Here is a 16687-nt window from a genome sequence, read left to right as displayed (position 1 = left end):
CAGTAGTGCTTATTTTTTCCCCAGCACCCATGGTGTGTGTGTGCAGGTGTGAGACACAGTGAAAGACACAGTGCACGAATCTTTACTCAATTTCCACCACCAGGAAGATAGGAAAACACCCGGGTGGCCAGTGACAAACACTGCCCTTCACAAAGACACCCTTGTTTATTTTTAAATCTCCTGTTTATCTTTTTTTTTGCAATCTCCTGTTCATTTTGGTCAGCCAGGGCTTCCTGATTGTGTTGTTAACCTGGGCCAATCAAGGACCTCAGAGTCGACAAGGTCCATCCGATTCCAATCACTCCATCTCCCCCCAACACCCCAACCCCCCCCACAAATCTGGGGATGTAGGTTTGGTCTTTCTCTGCAACACTTTCAGCCCAGGTCCACTTCCTCTCATTCAGACTCTGACATGAGCGGTGTGTACCAGACCGTGGCCCATCACTTACTCCCAGAGCATCTCAGGAGAGTTTCCTCCTCTTCTTCCAGCAGTAATGGTATCGAGGCTTCATCCATCTCAGACTTGGGGGCTTCCTCAACACTACACAGGGAGAAAACCTATGGTTTCTGACAGGTCTTCTGGCTGTTCTGACGGGCTACGTTTGTTTTGCTCCTGCCCCGTTTGCGAGGTAACAGTTTTCCGATGATTCATGTGTTTGTTCAGAATTGTATCACTGCCTGGAACTTTATAAGTCATGGGATGTACCTTGCATCCACATTGTCTCATACCCATGGTTCAGGCACCAAGCTTTGTTCCCCCAAATTCAACGGTCTCTCTCGCTTAGAGGAGACATTCCTGCGACTGTTTCACCCTCCCCCCAGGTCTGGGAACATCTGGTTTAACCTGGTGTGGAGTCTTCTCCCCATCAGCAACTCTGCTAGAGCTGTCCCTGTTGCATGTGGGGTAGTCCCATAATCAAACAGGAACTGGGACAGTTTGGTATTGAGTGACACTATAGACTGCTTCTTTAAGCCTGGCTTCAATATTTGGGCCACTCTTTCTGCCAGACCATTGGGCAATGTTCTGATATGCCAAATGCCATTTGACTTCAAGAAATATTCAAAATTCCCTGCTGGTAAACGATGTCCCATTGTCCATGACCAATACTCCCAGGAATCAGTGTATCGTGAGCAATGCTCACTATTTCTCAATTGTCATCCCTCAGTTTACTGAACAAACGTTATGCACGTCCAATCACTTTGAATGGGTGTCTACAAAGCCCTGGAACATTGAGCCCATGAAAGGACTGGCATAATTGATGTGTAACCAAGTCCAGGGTTTCCCTTGACATTGCCATTAATGTGGGGCTGTCCTGGTGGCAAGCTTTGTCCTTTTGGCACTCTGGGCACTGCCCCAATACAGCAGCTATGCTGGCATCCAACCCTGGCCACCAGACATAGTGTCTTGTGAGCATTTTCCTCTTGGAAACCCTTGGATAACCCTGGTGGCGGTGACCTTTATTCGGGATAATCACTCTTGCTCTCCTCAGTAAGTGCCGTCCTCTGGTCTCACTGGGTCCAGAAAGGGTTCAGTCCTGGTTGTGATAGCCCTTCCGTCTCCCCCATTACCACCAGCATTTTTAGTCTTGCTAGGACAGGATCTTCTTATGTCCACAGTTGGATGTTGTCCGCAGTGACCAGAAGGGTGTCCAGGAATTTCAAAACTAGAATGGACTCTTGCAGGGGAGACACCATCATCAGTGAGGTATCTACCAGGCAGGCAGTTCAGGGCATCCCAATTAGCCATTTGGCTTCCTGGATGGTGTTGTAACTTGCATGCGCTGAGAATAAGGGCCCATCTCTGAATCTACCAGAAGCTAAGGGTGACACTGCCTTGTCTTCCTTCAGTAGCCCTAGCTGGGGTTTGTGTTCTGTTACTATGACAAATTCCTATCCATAAAGGTACTAGTGGAACTTCCTCACACCAAAGATAACTGCCAAACCTTCCTTCTCTCTCTGGGCATATTTGCATTCACCATCAGCCAAAGTCTGGGAAGCATACACCATGAGGCATTCCTCTCTGTTGGACCACCGGTGAGCCAAGACTATGCTAATACCATACGGGGAGGCATCGCATGTCAGTACTACCTTCCGCTTCGGATCATTGTGGGCCAACACCTTTAGATGACAACAGCTGTTTTTTCACTTCCCTAAAGGCTACTTCTTGGCTATGCAACCATTTCCAAGGCTGACCCTTTCTCAACAGCAGGAGTAAGGGTGCCAAGGTGGAGGACAGTTTACATTTTAATTTTCCGTAATAACTTACTACCCAAGGAAAAACCTAAGCTGTGGGACAGACATGAGTGCCCTCATTTTATCTTCCAAAAGGTGTATTTCTGTTTTATTGACTGTAACCCAAGGAGGTCACTTGAGGTGCCAGGAACACACACGTTTCCCTTCTAAGGCATACGTCTGCCTGGGAGAAATGTTTAAACATTTTGTCCAAGTTCTCTTTATTGGTCTTCCCTGTTATTAGTACAGCATCCAGATAAATGGCAAACTGGGGTAGCCCTTGTAAAATGTTCTCCATGGTTCCCTGGAAAAGGCCACAGGTTGATTCCTCAGTTCTTCTGGGACTCCTCATCCAGTCGCGATTGCGGGTCAGTGTGGCTCATGCCCAGCTTCATATTGAACAGCTCCCCCCTCCCCTGGTTTGATCATGGTTTGATGATTCCTTTGCTCTCCACCTCTACTTTTGCCTGCAAGTCAAATGGCACAGGGTGGGCCTTGCAAAATCACGGAACTACCTACGATTAGGGGGAACTTTCCAGGGAGTGCTCTCTCCTAGGTACCAGCCTACAAGTTTTCTTACTCATGTCAGGCCTTGTAGGTCCTTTGATAGTCCCAAGCCCTTCCTGAAAAGCTCCTGGGTGTTTCACTAGGATTTCACTGAGGCAGCCATTTCTAATTGAAAAATGTTGAGCCAATTTAGGTGATTCTTTCTCAACTAATTCCACCCCACTAGGTTTGGGCCTGAGACTCTTACTATCATCAGAGGTAACGGCACTAACTGCTTCTCATACAGTCGTACCCTTAATTTGCATTAGTTCCCCAGTATGTGTTCTCATTCTGGCTGAGGTCTTGCGCAAATTGGAGATTCAAGTCAGTCTTGTTAAAGACAGGTTCTGCAACCACAGATACAGCTGCACCTCTTTGGGAACTGGGTGACTATTTAACCAGACACTATTTGTAGGTGGTTCCAATTTGAATGTCACTAAGCAATTTAATCATTCCAACCCACATGTAGGGGGACTTTCCAGGGTGTGCACTCTCCTGGCTACCGGCCGACAAGTTTTCTTACTCAAGTCAGGCCTTGTTAGACTCCTTTGCTGTCTCGAGACAGTTGCACACTGGAAGCAACTAAAATGGCTTGCTGGCCCAGACCCTGAAGAACTTTTTACCCACTTGGCCAAGACTCGGCTTTGTTGTGGGATTCTGCTTTAGACAATTCTAGGTCCCTCGGCTCAGTGTATGCCCTGCGTGAGGCTCTGCAATTGCCTACACTCAAGTGGTGTTCCTCAAGCTCAGTTGGAGAGGTGAGGACATCCACTTCCATTAGGATACCATGTTGTTGTTCCACTTGCCACATTTTGTAATGATAAAGCCAGTTGCAGTGCCTGTTTGAACTCTAGTTGGGCATCAGCTAGAAGGCACTTCTGCATGGTTACGTCATTAATCCCACATAACAAATGGTCTCTCAGCTTCTCATTGAGTTAATCCAAAATCACATCCCTCTTCCAATCATCTTAGCCTCATAAAATCCTGATACAGATTCCCCCAGTTCTCTAACAGCCAAATAAAACTGATAACATCTCAGGATTAGAGGGGGTTGTGGGGTCATAATATTCCTTAACCAACTCCGTCAAACTCTTGGAAGGTTTTAGTGTCTGGTGCCTCTGGGAAAGTTAACTCCCTTATAAACTTAAAAATTTGGAAAATCAAATCAGGGCAAGACTTATATGCTTAATGGTAAAGTCCTGAGGAGTGTTGCTGAACAAAAATACCTTGGAGTACAGGTTCATAATTCCTTGAAATTAAAGTTGCAGGTAGACAGGATAATGAAGAAAGTGTTTAGTATGCTTGCTTTTATTGGTCAGAGCATTGAGTATAGGAGTAAGGAGGTCATGTTGCAGTTGTACAGGACATTGATCTTTGGAATATTGCACTCAATTCTGGTCTCCCTGCTATAAGAAGCATGTTGTGAAACTTGAGAGGGTTCTGAAACGATTTACAAGGATGTTGTCAGGGTTGGAGGATTTGAGCTCTAGAGAGAGGCTAAATAGGCTGGGGCTGTTTTACCTAGACTGTCAGAGGCTGAGAGGTGACCTTATAGAGGTTTATAAAATCATGAGGGGCATGGATAGAGTGAATAGCAAAGGTCTTTTCCTTGGGGTGGTGGAGTCCAAAACTAGAGGGCATAGGTTTAGGGTGAGAGGGGAAAGATTTAAAAGGGACCTAAGGGACAACTTTTTCCATGCAGAGGATGGTGTGTGTATGGAATGAGCTGCCAGTGGAAGTGGTTGAGGCTGGTACAGTTACAACATTTCAAATGGATCTGGATGGGTATATGAATAGGAAGAGTTTGGAGAGATATGAGCCAAATGGGACTAGATTAACTTAGGATTTCTGGTCAGCATGGATGAGTTAGACTGGAGGGTCTGTTTCTGTGCCAGATAGCTCCATGACTCTATAACCAAGCATGCTGCAGGGCCACAAGCACTCGGAACAATGGCCCATTATGTTTCATCTGTCCTAGTGTCATTTGCCCAGAAAAGATATCTCATTCTGTCCACATATTGGGCCCAGTCTTCGACAACAGGATCAAATGAGTCAAGCTTCCCAAATAAAGGCATGATTCCAGAAATGCTTACCCCAAGTCCAAGATGACTGTTGCAAGTGAATGTTCTTTAGGCATGTACTGTTGTCTTCCGTCACCACTGAGATAACTGCACAGAGGTTGGTATCCTGTCACCAACCCACCCTTTATTTATGTGTGCACACTACAGTAGCTGTACCCAGTCAGCTCAGAGTCAGTCCCCAAACTGAGGGGATTCTAAATCACCTGGTAATGCTTATTTTTTCCCCAGCACCCATGGTGTGTGTGTGCAGGTGGGAGACACAGTGAGAGACACAAAGTGCACGAATCTTTATTCAATTTCCACCACCAGGAAGATAGGAAAACACCCGGGTGGCCAGTGACAAGCACTGCCCTTACACTCCTCTTTTTTTTGTTTTATTTAACCCCCACACTACCACCTAAGTGCGGTAGTGCTTATTTTTTCCCCAGCACCCATGGTGTGTGTGTGTGCAGGTGTGAGACACAGTGAAAGACACAAAGTGATCACCTGGTAATATTGATCGACCTAGGCTTTCCTGATTCGCCCAGGTTAACAACCCCAATCAAGTATTTCATAGTCATCCACCTGGTAGGAGAAAGTGAGGACTGCAGATGCTGGAGATCAGAGTCAAAAAGTGTGGTGCTGGGAAAGCACAGCCGGTCAGGCAGCATCTGAGGAGCATGAGAGTTGACATTTTGAGCATAAGCTCTGATGAACATTCCTGATGAAGAGCTTATGCTCAAACGTTGACTTTCCTGCTCAGATGCTGCCTGACCAGCTGTGCTTTTCAAGATCCACCTGGTTCCAATCACTACATACACACGTATGTAAGGAATGGAGTGATATGGCCCAAGGGTAAGCAGAAGGGGTTAGTTTAATTTGGCGACATATTTGGCACAACATCATGGGCTGAAAGGCCTGTTTCTGTGCTGTCCTGTTCTATGTTCTATGTAAATATGGTAGGGTGGATATTCTAGCTGGCATGTCTATATGCCACATGATCATTGGGGAAGAAAAACAAACCAATTCTGCTTTCTGAATGACAGGTTGATTTACCAATCTTCCAGCATTGCCCTGGAGTGGCCAGAAAATGGTTGCTTTTTTTCTCATTTTCTAAGGGTTTTGCTTATTGTTATAAAAACACCTGACATGGAAAAACATATCTTTCGATATGATGTCAAACCAAAGCCTGTCTGACCTCTAAGGTGGACATAAGAGATCTGATGGCGCAGTTTCAATAAAGCACAGGGACGTTCACCTTTGTGTCCTGACCTACATTTATCCCTCAGTCAAGATTCTCCAGCCTTTGTCACATTGTTGATTGTGAGATCTTGCTATGTCCTTGAGGGTGCTTTCTTGGGTTAAATACCATGATCAATATCTGACTATGATCTGAGAGCTGCCTGATAGGTAAGCTCATCTGACATGTATGACAAAAATCAAGATTTTATTGAGGCAGAAGTCCTGACATTAACAGCACTAACCATTTACATTGCAAAAGTGTGTGCATAGTCAAGATTTTGGACTCATTGATGTTGCTGTATGTTATACAAGAATAATTAGCTTTATTGTCACGTACTCAGATGAGTACAATGAAAATTTTACACGTCACCTCTTACACCACCATCTCAGGTACCAAGGTACAGGTTCTTGTGGGAAAAAAAATAAAGAAAGAGGAAGTCCAGCAATAAATCAGAAAAATAGAGAAAGAAGAGTTCAGAATAAAATCTTTCCAACTCCTGCTGCACTGGCCTTCATCTCGAGGCTGGGACCAGGAGTCTGGGTCCGTGCTCGGAATCCGGGTCCACGCTGAGATCGGGAGTTTGGGGCCATGCTGAGGCTGGGAGTCTGGGTCTACACCAAAGCTGAGATTCAGGTCCAGGCTGAGGCCGGGGGCCTGGGTCCAGCCAAAGCCGAGATTCAGGTCCACGCCGAAGCTGGGAGTCTGGGTCACCGAAAGTCTATATGACTGCATGCTGAGAATTGAAACAACAAAATGTCATATTTTTGGCGATATATTTGTTGATTTTAATTAAAGCCTGCTGTTATATGAGTTTAAACAAAATAAAAATTCAGCAAAGGTACATTTATTTTGGCAAAGTTAACAATAGAACTGATAATAAGTGAAAAACATAGACAACAAACCATTTAATGACTTTTTTGTGATTGCTTATTGTGAGATAGGAATCGGTCATTTGGTTCCAACATCGCTGAGCATGGCTTTAACTGGTCCTCCAGGTGAATATCCATCCTCTGAGACCTTGAGGACATTTTAATTTGTGTCACATATGAAAATATTGATTCACAAGAATAAGTTGTGCCAAAACAGGGCAGCGTTTGACGGGCATGTTGATGAGACTTGGCTATTCAGTGGCATTTAATCCTCCTTAGCATCAAATACAGACTTCAGAATATTATCTTCTGAGAGCTCAATCAGTTCCATCTGTAAGTCATCAGGTGCTCTGGAGGCATCAACCAGGTATGGTTGAAAAGCTAGTTTCAGTGTGAGATCGTGTTTCTCAAAATCTGCAAACAGTTTCATTGCATTCTTCAATCAGGGAATCTAGAACAGCTGAGTATTCTTTCACATCTTATTCCCTCAATGATTTGCTCCTGTTCATTAATTACCTTTACCAACTCAGGAAAGTGTTCAGCTAAAAGTTCCGATCAGGTAAGGAGAGGTTTGAAAAAGGTCAGCTTTTTCCAAAATGATTGTATTTTTAGCTGCATTTCGTATATCGATTTAGTTTTACCTTGCAACAAAAAATTCAGATCATTTTACTTTGACATTATATCGTACAAAAATGCAGCTTTTCTGCAGAAATCCTCTTTGGACAATTCACGTGGTTCATTCAGTTCCTCAAAAAAAAAATCTTGTGATTTGTTTTCGCAAAGATAAAAGTTTCACAAGTATTTGTCCTTGTGAAAACCAGCACACTTTAGAATGATGTGGCAGATCCACACTGAATGTTTCATCATTAAGCTGAAGCATGTTACAAAATTGGCGATGCCATGATGCATTTGCTTCAATGCAGTTTACAATATTGTAACTTACTTTAATGTGTCACTTAAAACAGTGGAGTTGGCACTACTGATGCAAAAGACAATGAAAGGAAATGAAAGTATCTGCATCTGGCAACATATCCTTCACCTTTTCCTCTCACAGAAGATGCACTGTCTGTGCGTACACTTACTAAATTGCATAAATTCCGATTTGCTTCGCGTCACTTGTCTTTGAAGGTAGTGAAGATGTCAATTCTACCTGCCCTCTCTGTAAGGGTACCCTCATGGAAATGAAAATCTGCAGTTATAGCGCAAATAAAAAATAACATCTGCGCTGAGTCAGTAATGTCAGTGGATTCAGCCAAGGCAATCGAATAATAAATGTTTTCACTTTGCCATACCACACAGCTGCTGAGACGCGGTGCTGAAGTCTCTGGGACCCATGTATGTGATTTGTACTGTGGGCTGAGGTCTTCTTTGGCTAAATGTGAGTTTTGTTGAGTTGCACAGTTTCTCTCCACAAGGTCAGCAGAGATCTCCCAATGCATATATCTTCCTAGACTCACCTCATTAAGTGCCTCCATTGCCCCAATTGCTGATTTGAGCCCCATTCTGACAGCACCATTCCCAGAAGAATGTGCCATTCATTGGATGAGTGAGGTGAAAGTGGATGACACAACTTTTGTTCTTGGGCAATGGCTGAAAGGTGGCGAGGTGTTCTGGGTGAATGTGCTGGCAGAAGACCAGCATTATTAGTGCCAGCGCCAACCTTATAGGACTGCAATGAGTCTGCCAGCTGACCATTCACATTCTGAAGCTGTGTTGCTCATTGAAGGACAGTCTGTATGAAGATATCTAAGAAGAACAATATGGCACCATGATTCTCCGACGTGGACCTGGAGGTCCTGGTGGAGAGGGTGGTCCAGGGAAGTGGGGATGCGGTCTGTCCTCTTTCCAGAGCAGCACCAGAGGCAGTCGTGCCACCAGACTCTGGCAGCTTAGGAGTGGCCACCATCTAGGCCATGGCCTAGAGAGATGGCCAACAGCATCAATGACCTTCTCCGTGGCACCAGTGTAAGTGTCACATACTTCTCTTTGCCACCTCACTCACTCTATCTCCACTACACCACCCACCTCCCACTAAGGCTCACGTTCGGTCACTCTCACTATTCCCTCATTCCCTCTTGTTTCCCCTCCAAATCACTGACCCTCCATGCCCTCTGCTGTACCTGCACACTCCCCTAGGACACCTTACCACCTTTTGCCCACCAGCACCAACAGGTGTGCTACCCACTTTCACCTCACTTAATCCCTTCCTCTCTCCCATTACAGGATAGAACAACCTATACTATGGTGGAAAGAGCCAGGACCAGGTGGAGGTGTGTCCAACAGCATACACAGCAAGGGGTGAAATCTGTCCCTCTCAGTAGATGACCAGGCCCACTCCTGAAGGGATAATGTGACATCCATGTCCTGCTAACCAAGTAAGTACCATTCATCATTCCACTGCAACTCTTACCTTAACCCCACTGTCAGCAAGCATTAACAAGGCTGTCTTATACCAGCTCAGATACTAACACCTCAACAGGGACATCGAGTTCAGAACATTTGGGAGCCCAACCTGATGGGTACCTCACTGTGACAGCTCCGCAACTGGCAGAGGGAGAAAGACCACACACAGGCTCGTCAGAACACTGTCCTGTCTTCCTCCTTTGAAATTCAAGCCGAAGAGGATTAGCTTGCCTCTGGTAAGGAGACCCTCAGTATGTCTGGGCCAAGCAGACCCAATCACTGAGCTTTACCAAACCTCCAAAGACAATAGGCTTCACTGTGAAGCAAGCTCCCTTGGCCTTAGCTGCAGAATGTGAGATAACACTGAGGTGTCAATGGGAGGAAAGGAAAACAATAATCCTTTTGAGGACACACTGATGGCATTGGTGACATTACATTGTATATAAAGTCTCACATTTCCATAAATGTTCATGGGATTTGCAATATGTCTGTTAGTTTGGGTCGGTGTGTAGCCTTGAATATAACTGTGCCACCATGATGTTCAACATCATGTCCATGCAGGATATACCAGGGACCAGTCACTGTGGTGAGAGCTCACTAAAGCATGTGGAAGCGAGAGGAACACGATGGATATTGAGCAATGTGTTCTTGTGGCCTGTCTTCATCAAACATCCCCACTCTTTCCTTGTCCTCTGTGAGGATGTGTTGGTAGAGACGTCAGCAATGTGTGGGGCAGGGAGATGTACAGCACACTGGGAGCCACTGCACTAGGATCACCAGGGAACAGGGAGCCTGCAGGTCCATGTCCTTTACACATTGTGGGTCTGTGTGTAATATTTTTGCCCCTTCAAGGGCCTCACATCAGTGCATCCTACAGCCCCCTCCCTCATAGGGGGAGACACCTCCCCTGCCCACTCTGGATATGATCACTGCCATTTTCCTTCCTAATTCATTCTAGTGATTTTCAGCATGATGGATGATGAGCTCACTGCACATGGTGGTTTCCAGCCTCCCCCTCTACATGTCACTGAGGCCCCAAACATCCATATCCCTTTCCTGTTAGCTCTTTCCCAGAATCTAACTGGCTTCACACCTCCCCAGGTCCCCACCCAACCCATTGACACGAGCTTCACCTGTCCAACACTACCCCAACACCCCAGCCGCTGGCATATGAGCCAATGTGTCAGGTGCAGTCATACACTGTATCCCTCCCCTTGAAGCTTCTGACCATGGAGAAACCCCATTGCCACAAGACCCTGTTTCCATCATGCTTTGCTGAATTCCCCTCCCCCGCCAACATTACAGTTGCTTCCCCCCCCCCCCCCACAAGAGTCACCCATTTGTTCCCCCACCCTGCAGCCCCACAAATAGGTTCCTGAGACCCATTCCTGTGTCAAAGGTCCACTCTCCCATGTCTGGTCATCCCTTGTCCATTGGATGGTGCCACATGATTTGAGTGAGTGACCTAACTGTGCAGTCCTGGACTGGAAGCATCCATTTTGCTGAGTGATCCCACTTCTCCTGAACTGCAATAATCCTACTCTCCTGGACATGTCACTACGGAGCCGCAGGATTAATCATGGCCCATTCCCCAGACTAGAAAAGCATGGATTCCCTAATCGAGAGCCTCCCCAACCAGTTACTGGACTGGTATCAGAGGCTTTGACTTACTGTACCAGGTCCCTGTGACTGACAGGTGCCTCAATAGACTTCAGTGAGGACTCCACCCCTGGGACTTTGAGACCTGGATGCCTGGTTGCTGCCCATGTTGTGTGTTTACTGTGTAAGCTGCTGGGCACGTGGTGCTGCTATGAGTTGGTGGAGAAGGCTGCTGTATAGTGGGATATCCGCCCATTTGAACAGCTTAGCAGAAAGGCCAGTGCCGGGTACTGTGTCTACAGTGATGTGCAAAGCAGGATGCTGGGAACGCGCAGATAGGCACTAAGCAGTTGAGTGCTAAGACGGCAAGTGAGCAGCCCTACTACCCTGTGCCAATGTGTGAGCTGCGTGCCTGTTCCTGCTACAGCCTTTCAACGTTTGTTGCTGGTGTACCTTGCAGGAGAGGTGGTGTGGGTATTCAGGGACCTTGTCCATACACACAAGGAGGGTCTGGAGCAGCAGGTAGGGATGTGGGACACAATGACTCCCGTTGCCCAGAGGCGGCAGCTATGCAGTGAGTCATGCTGCCTTCACGGACAGGTCCTGGAGAAGGGTTGCACCCGAAACATCAACCTCTGCACCTCCTGATGCTGCTGGGCTTGCCATGTTCTTCCAGCCTCCAGCCAGCCTTTACAGACAGAGCTGTGGAGAGACAGGTGCAGCACCCTCAGGGTCGGCTGGAAGGGGGCGTCCAGCTGCACTCCTTCTTACTCTATTTCCTAATTATCCTGCAAGGGGATCGGAAAGGTGCCATGATGATCTTGAGGGGTTGGTAATTGTCCGATGCCAGTATCTGTGAATGCTCATAGCCAGGGATTGTGCCCTGAGATGCTGTTTGTGGTGACCAACACGGAAGCTCTTTGATGCCAGTTCCCGTTCTGACCTCCGTGTCAGTCAGCATGTCACGTTGCAGCTTTATAAAAGTTTGGTTAGGCCACACTTGAAGTATTGTGTTCAATTCTGGGCACCATGTTACAGGAAGGATGGGGAGAGAGTGCAGAAAAGACTTACCAGGATGCTGCTTGGATTAGAGCAATAAGGAGAGGCTTGACAAACTGGGGCTGTTTTCTCTGGAGTGGCGGAGGCTGAGGGGCACAGATAAGGTTGACAGTCAGAATCTTTTTCTCAGAGTTGAAATGCCTAATATTAAAGGCATTTAAGATGAGAGGGGCAAAGTTCAAAGGAGATGTGAGGGACAGGTTTTTTTACACTGAGAGTGGTAGATTCCTGGAACGCACAGCCAGGGGTTGTGGTCAAGGTAGATACAATAGGGGCATTTAAGGGTCTTTTAGGTAGGTACATGGAAAAGCAAGGAATAGGAGGATATGGACCAGAGGTCGGAAAATGGGATTAGTTTAACTTGGCATCATTTTCAGCACAACACTGAGGGCCGATGAGCCTGTTCCTGTGCTGTATTGTTCTATTTTCAGAGTGAGTTTGCTTGCAGTGGGTGGGAAGATAGGAAGCTGCATATAATGAGCCAAGATGTGTAGTTAATAATGGTGTTCAGAAGCAATAATCCTCTTTAATAGGCAACTCACTGCTGCCTAGTGAGAATCTCACCTCGGTGTCCAGGACTTAACCAAAAACTGCAGCGAGCTGTTCCCAGTGTCAAAACAGGCTTTGCTGGACTTCTTACGCAGTTCTGCTTCATGTCTCTCCATGGCTCATATTATTCAGGCCCTTATAAGATTCCACGCTGGGTCTATTTTATGTGGTGAATCTCTGACATGAATTGCAAGGAGAAAGGAGAAGCTGCCAAGATTTAGGCCTTTCAGATGACAGCGGAGTGACATTTCATGTACAGCACAGCCTATCCCTGGCACTAAAAATAGGAATGTGTACACAGGCAGGGAATGTGACTGTGGTTATTTTCTTTTCAGGACTGGAACTTTGCCCTGAGTACAACATCAAAACGAAGCACACTGTGAAGGCTGTAAATTAAGATTCTGACAGAAATTTGTGATTTCTCCAAATGTCTCCTCTGCACGAGTTAAGAAACACGTCTTGCATTAAGCACTTCCTTTCAACTTTCCACCTCCCATCCTGAAGATGTTCCGCAAGCAGTATGAACCTATTTGTACTTTTCCCCATTGCTGTTGCTCATGTAGCACACTCGAGAGTAACTCTTGGAAGGTTATTTGATCTTGGGGTCAACAGGGAAGTGTATCATGACGAGCCCCGGACAGAAAATATTACTTCTACCAGAAACAGCATTCAGGAGCAACATGACTTGCTGGCTCTGTTATTTTATATGAAACTGTTGTGGCTCAGAATCCAATACATTTGCCCTTGGAGCAATAGGTTGTTGATTCAAGTCCTGCCCTGGAATGTTAGCACAAACTTAAGCCTGAGACTCTAGTGCAGCACTGATGGGAAGCTGTTCAGCTGAGCCCTAACTGACTTGTGTATAAAAATTTGCATGGGATTGTCTTGTAAGAGAAGAGCTGAGTTATCCCCAGAGTCTGAGTTGATATTTATGCCTTAAACAACACGATAAAAACTAAAGTGGGCAATCGAGAGTGTATCACATTACTTGGGTCTGGAGTCACATGAGTCACTAGGTGGCAGATTTCCCTTCCCTAAAGGATATCAAATGGAACCAGATGGATCTTTACAACAAAAGTTACGTCAGATTAACTTTTAATTCCAGATTTATTAATTACATTTGAATTTCACCATCTGTCATGGAGGGATTTAAACCTCAGTCTTCAAAACACTGGATTATGAGTCTAACAGCAAAACTGTTACACCCCCACCTACCTCGTCACCTGTGCATTAAAGCATTACTTTTTCTGGGATCTTTCTGTGCACAAATTTACTGCTGTGTTTCCTGTCTGCTATTTTTCACTGCAAAAACACTTCATTATGTGTAAAGCACTTTGGAATATCCCGAAGTTAGGAAAAGTGTTTTCTAAGTGCAATCTGTCCTTTTATCCTTTTTCCTCAGGAGCTATGAACCCTGCTATTACTTATCTGTAAAAGTCCAACCAATAGTGTTTTAGATTTATCAAATCCTTCATTTGCCGTTTGTAAGTCTGAATGAAAAGTCTGCCACACTCCCTGTAAAGTGACTTTACTTCGAAAATACTTCATTTTTGTGAAGAGCTATGGCTCGTTTCGATGGTGTGAAAGGCATTCTAGAAGTTTTTTTTAAATTTGGTGATTGCTTTTCTATTTTATATTCCAACTTCATGGTGGGTTGTGGAAAGGGCCAGCAAATCTGGTTATCTATCTCCTGTTGCCCTTCAGAAACTGGTGGTGGGCCTTGTGTTAAAACTGCTGTAGACTTTATGGTGAAGGTATGCCCAAAATCATAAAACAGTGATTTGGTATTCCAACTAACCTTGAACTGCTAGCATGACATGGTGAGCTATGTAAATTAAGAACCCTTTCCCAGGAAATATCATTGGATTAACCTGCTGTAAATCATGTCACCATGTTTCAGTAGATTGGATTTTTCTTGTTCCGGGTGCTCCGGTTTCTTCCCACAGTCCAAAGATGTGCGGGTCAGGTGAATTGGCCATGCTAAATTGCCCACAGTGTTAGGTGCATTAGTCATAGGGTAATGGGTCTGGGTGAGTTACTCTTCGGAGGGTCGGTGTGGACTGGCTGGGCCAAAGGACCTGTTTCCACACTGTAGGGAATCTAATCTAATCTAATCTAATTAAGGCTGTGCTGTCTCTTAGAAAAACATATAAATAATGTGTAATTTTCGAATGTAATTGCACCATATTTCCACAGAACGCAGAATCTTGAACCTCTGTGTTGCTGGACAAATCTGCATCAGGCTGCCTTAGTTTATTAAACTGGTAACCTTGCTTTAAACAGAGTGTACTCCTCGTGGTTCTTTTGACCGATCTCGAACCAAGGGGCGCCTCTGGATGGGTCCATACCTTCATTTAGTTTTAGTGACATTGATGGGATGGCAATATAGTTCTAAGTTAGGCTGGTGTGTGATTTGCTGGAAAAGCGCAGCAGGTCAGGCAGCATCAAAGGAGAAGGAGAATCGACGTTTCGGGCATAAGCCCTTCTTCAGGAAGGGCTTATGCCCGAAACATCGATTCTCCTGCTTTTCCAGCAACACATTTTTAAGCTCTGATCTCCAGCATCTGCAGTCCTCACGTTCTCCTGGTGTGTGATTTGAAAGGGAATCCGTGTTGTGATATTAGGATGGTAATTTAATCATACTTCATTCTCTGTGCCAAAGTGCTCACCACAAATTGCATTGTTCTGCTCACCATCTTCAAGAATTCAAGTGATTTAGCTTTTCCAAGTCCGTCTCTGCTAACTAATTCATGGAAATTGGATGTTATCACTTTATAGATGCTTCAAGTTGGTGGGAATCGGGGAATAATATCCAAATTTTTCTAAAGTCTGGTCAGTCCTTCTTTGAACCTGACAAAGGAATAGCACTCCAACAGTTTGTGATTTCAAATAAACCTGTTGAACTATAACCTGATGTCATAATGAGGGAAGATTTGCAATTGGATTCAGTAATGAGAAATGTATATAGAATCAGAATCATAGAATCCCTGCAGTGTGGAAACAGGCCATTCGGGCAAACAAGTTCACACCAACCCTCCAAAGAATAACCCACCCAGACCCATATTATCCTATATTTACCCCTGACTTATGCACCTAATCTACCCATCCCTGAACACTGTGGGCAATTTAGCATGGCCAATTCGCCTAACCTGCATATCTTTGGAACGTGGGAGGAAATCGGAGGAAACCCATGCAGACACGGGAAAATGTGCAAACTCCACACAGTCACCTGAGGCTGGAATCAAACCCAGGTCCCTGGTGCTGTGAGGAAGCAGCGCTAACCACTGAGCTATTGTGCCGCCCTATAATAAATAAGAGTAGAAGAGGAGGAACATCTTAGCAAGACAGTGATCATTATACAATCTGTTTTAAGATGGTCAGAGAGAAGGACGTAAGTGTGGAGATGATTGTAGCTGCAACACCAGGTCGCCCTGGCAGTGTGGAAAATTGACTAGGTTTCCCTGGCTACGAAAAGCAGGATAAATCTAGTTATTATTGCTTTATCTTGTCCTTTAAGTAAATACTGACACCTGCACATTGAGAACTGGTCAGGAGTATATCAGCTGTGGGTGTTATGCATAAGCTGGTCCTGAGGCTGTGTGCTTCTTATCACTAAGGAACTCTCATTGATTCCTGATGTACTGTAAAAGTCTTTTGTCTACATAGTAGGTTTTCAAATACAGCTCTCCTGGGTAGTGTCCATGACCTTTCTCTCCTCATGCTCATCATAGACTGGAGACTTCCTTCTGACTGACATCAGAGTCATATGATCAGCCACAGCCACATCACTTATGTGATCCTCATTATTAGGCAGCACAGTGGCTCAGTGGTTAGCACTGCTACCTCACAGCACCAGTGACCTGAGTTCAATTCACGCCTCAGGCGACTGTCTGCGTGGAGTTTGCACATTCTCCCCGTGTCTGCGTGGGTTTCCTCCAGGTGCTCTGGTTTCCTTGCACAATCCAAAGATATGCAGGTAAGGTGAACTAGTCATGCTAAATTGCCCATAGTGTTAGGTGCATTAGTCAGAGGTAAATATAGGGTGAGGAAATGGGTCTGGATGGGTAACTCTTCGGAGGGTTAATGTGGACTTGTTGGGCTTAAGGGTCTGTTTCCATATTGTAGGG

The 16687-nt window shown here is 45.4% G+C and overlaps 1 long non-coding RNA gene across 3 annotated transcripts in view; it reads left to right on the top strand.

Annotated features, from left to right (window-relative positions):
* Window positions 1–13813, top strand: part of LOC122541069 — a 27096-nt gene extending 13283 nt beyond the window's left edge. The window contains exons 1-4 of one of the 3 annotated variants that reach the window (XR_006309512.1): window positions 6991–8915; window positions 9174–9325; window positions 9407–9589; window positions 12896–13813. This is a non-coding gene — a long non-coding RNA (uncharacterized LOC122541069). Of the gene's footprint in view, window positions 1–6990; window positions 9326–9406; window positions 9590–12895 lie in introns of those variants that run through there. The other 2 variants (XR_006309513.1, XR_006309511.1) reach the window with 2 other exon arrangements.
* The last annotated feature ends 2874 nt before the right edge of the window (window positions 13814–16687 follow it).

This window comes from Chiloscyllium plagiosum, chromosome 36 (genome assembly GCF_004010195.1).
Source record: "Chiloscyllium plagiosum isolate BGI_BamShark_2017 chromosome 36, ASM401019v2, whole genome shotgun sequence".
Classification (NCBI taxonomy): Eukaryota; Metazoa; Chordata; class Chondrichthyes; order Orectolobiformes; family Hemiscylliidae; genus Chiloscyllium; species Chiloscyllium plagiosum.
The sequence above is the reverse complement of the archived record's forward strand: the minus strand, read 5'-3'. Positions and strand labels throughout refer to the sequence as shown.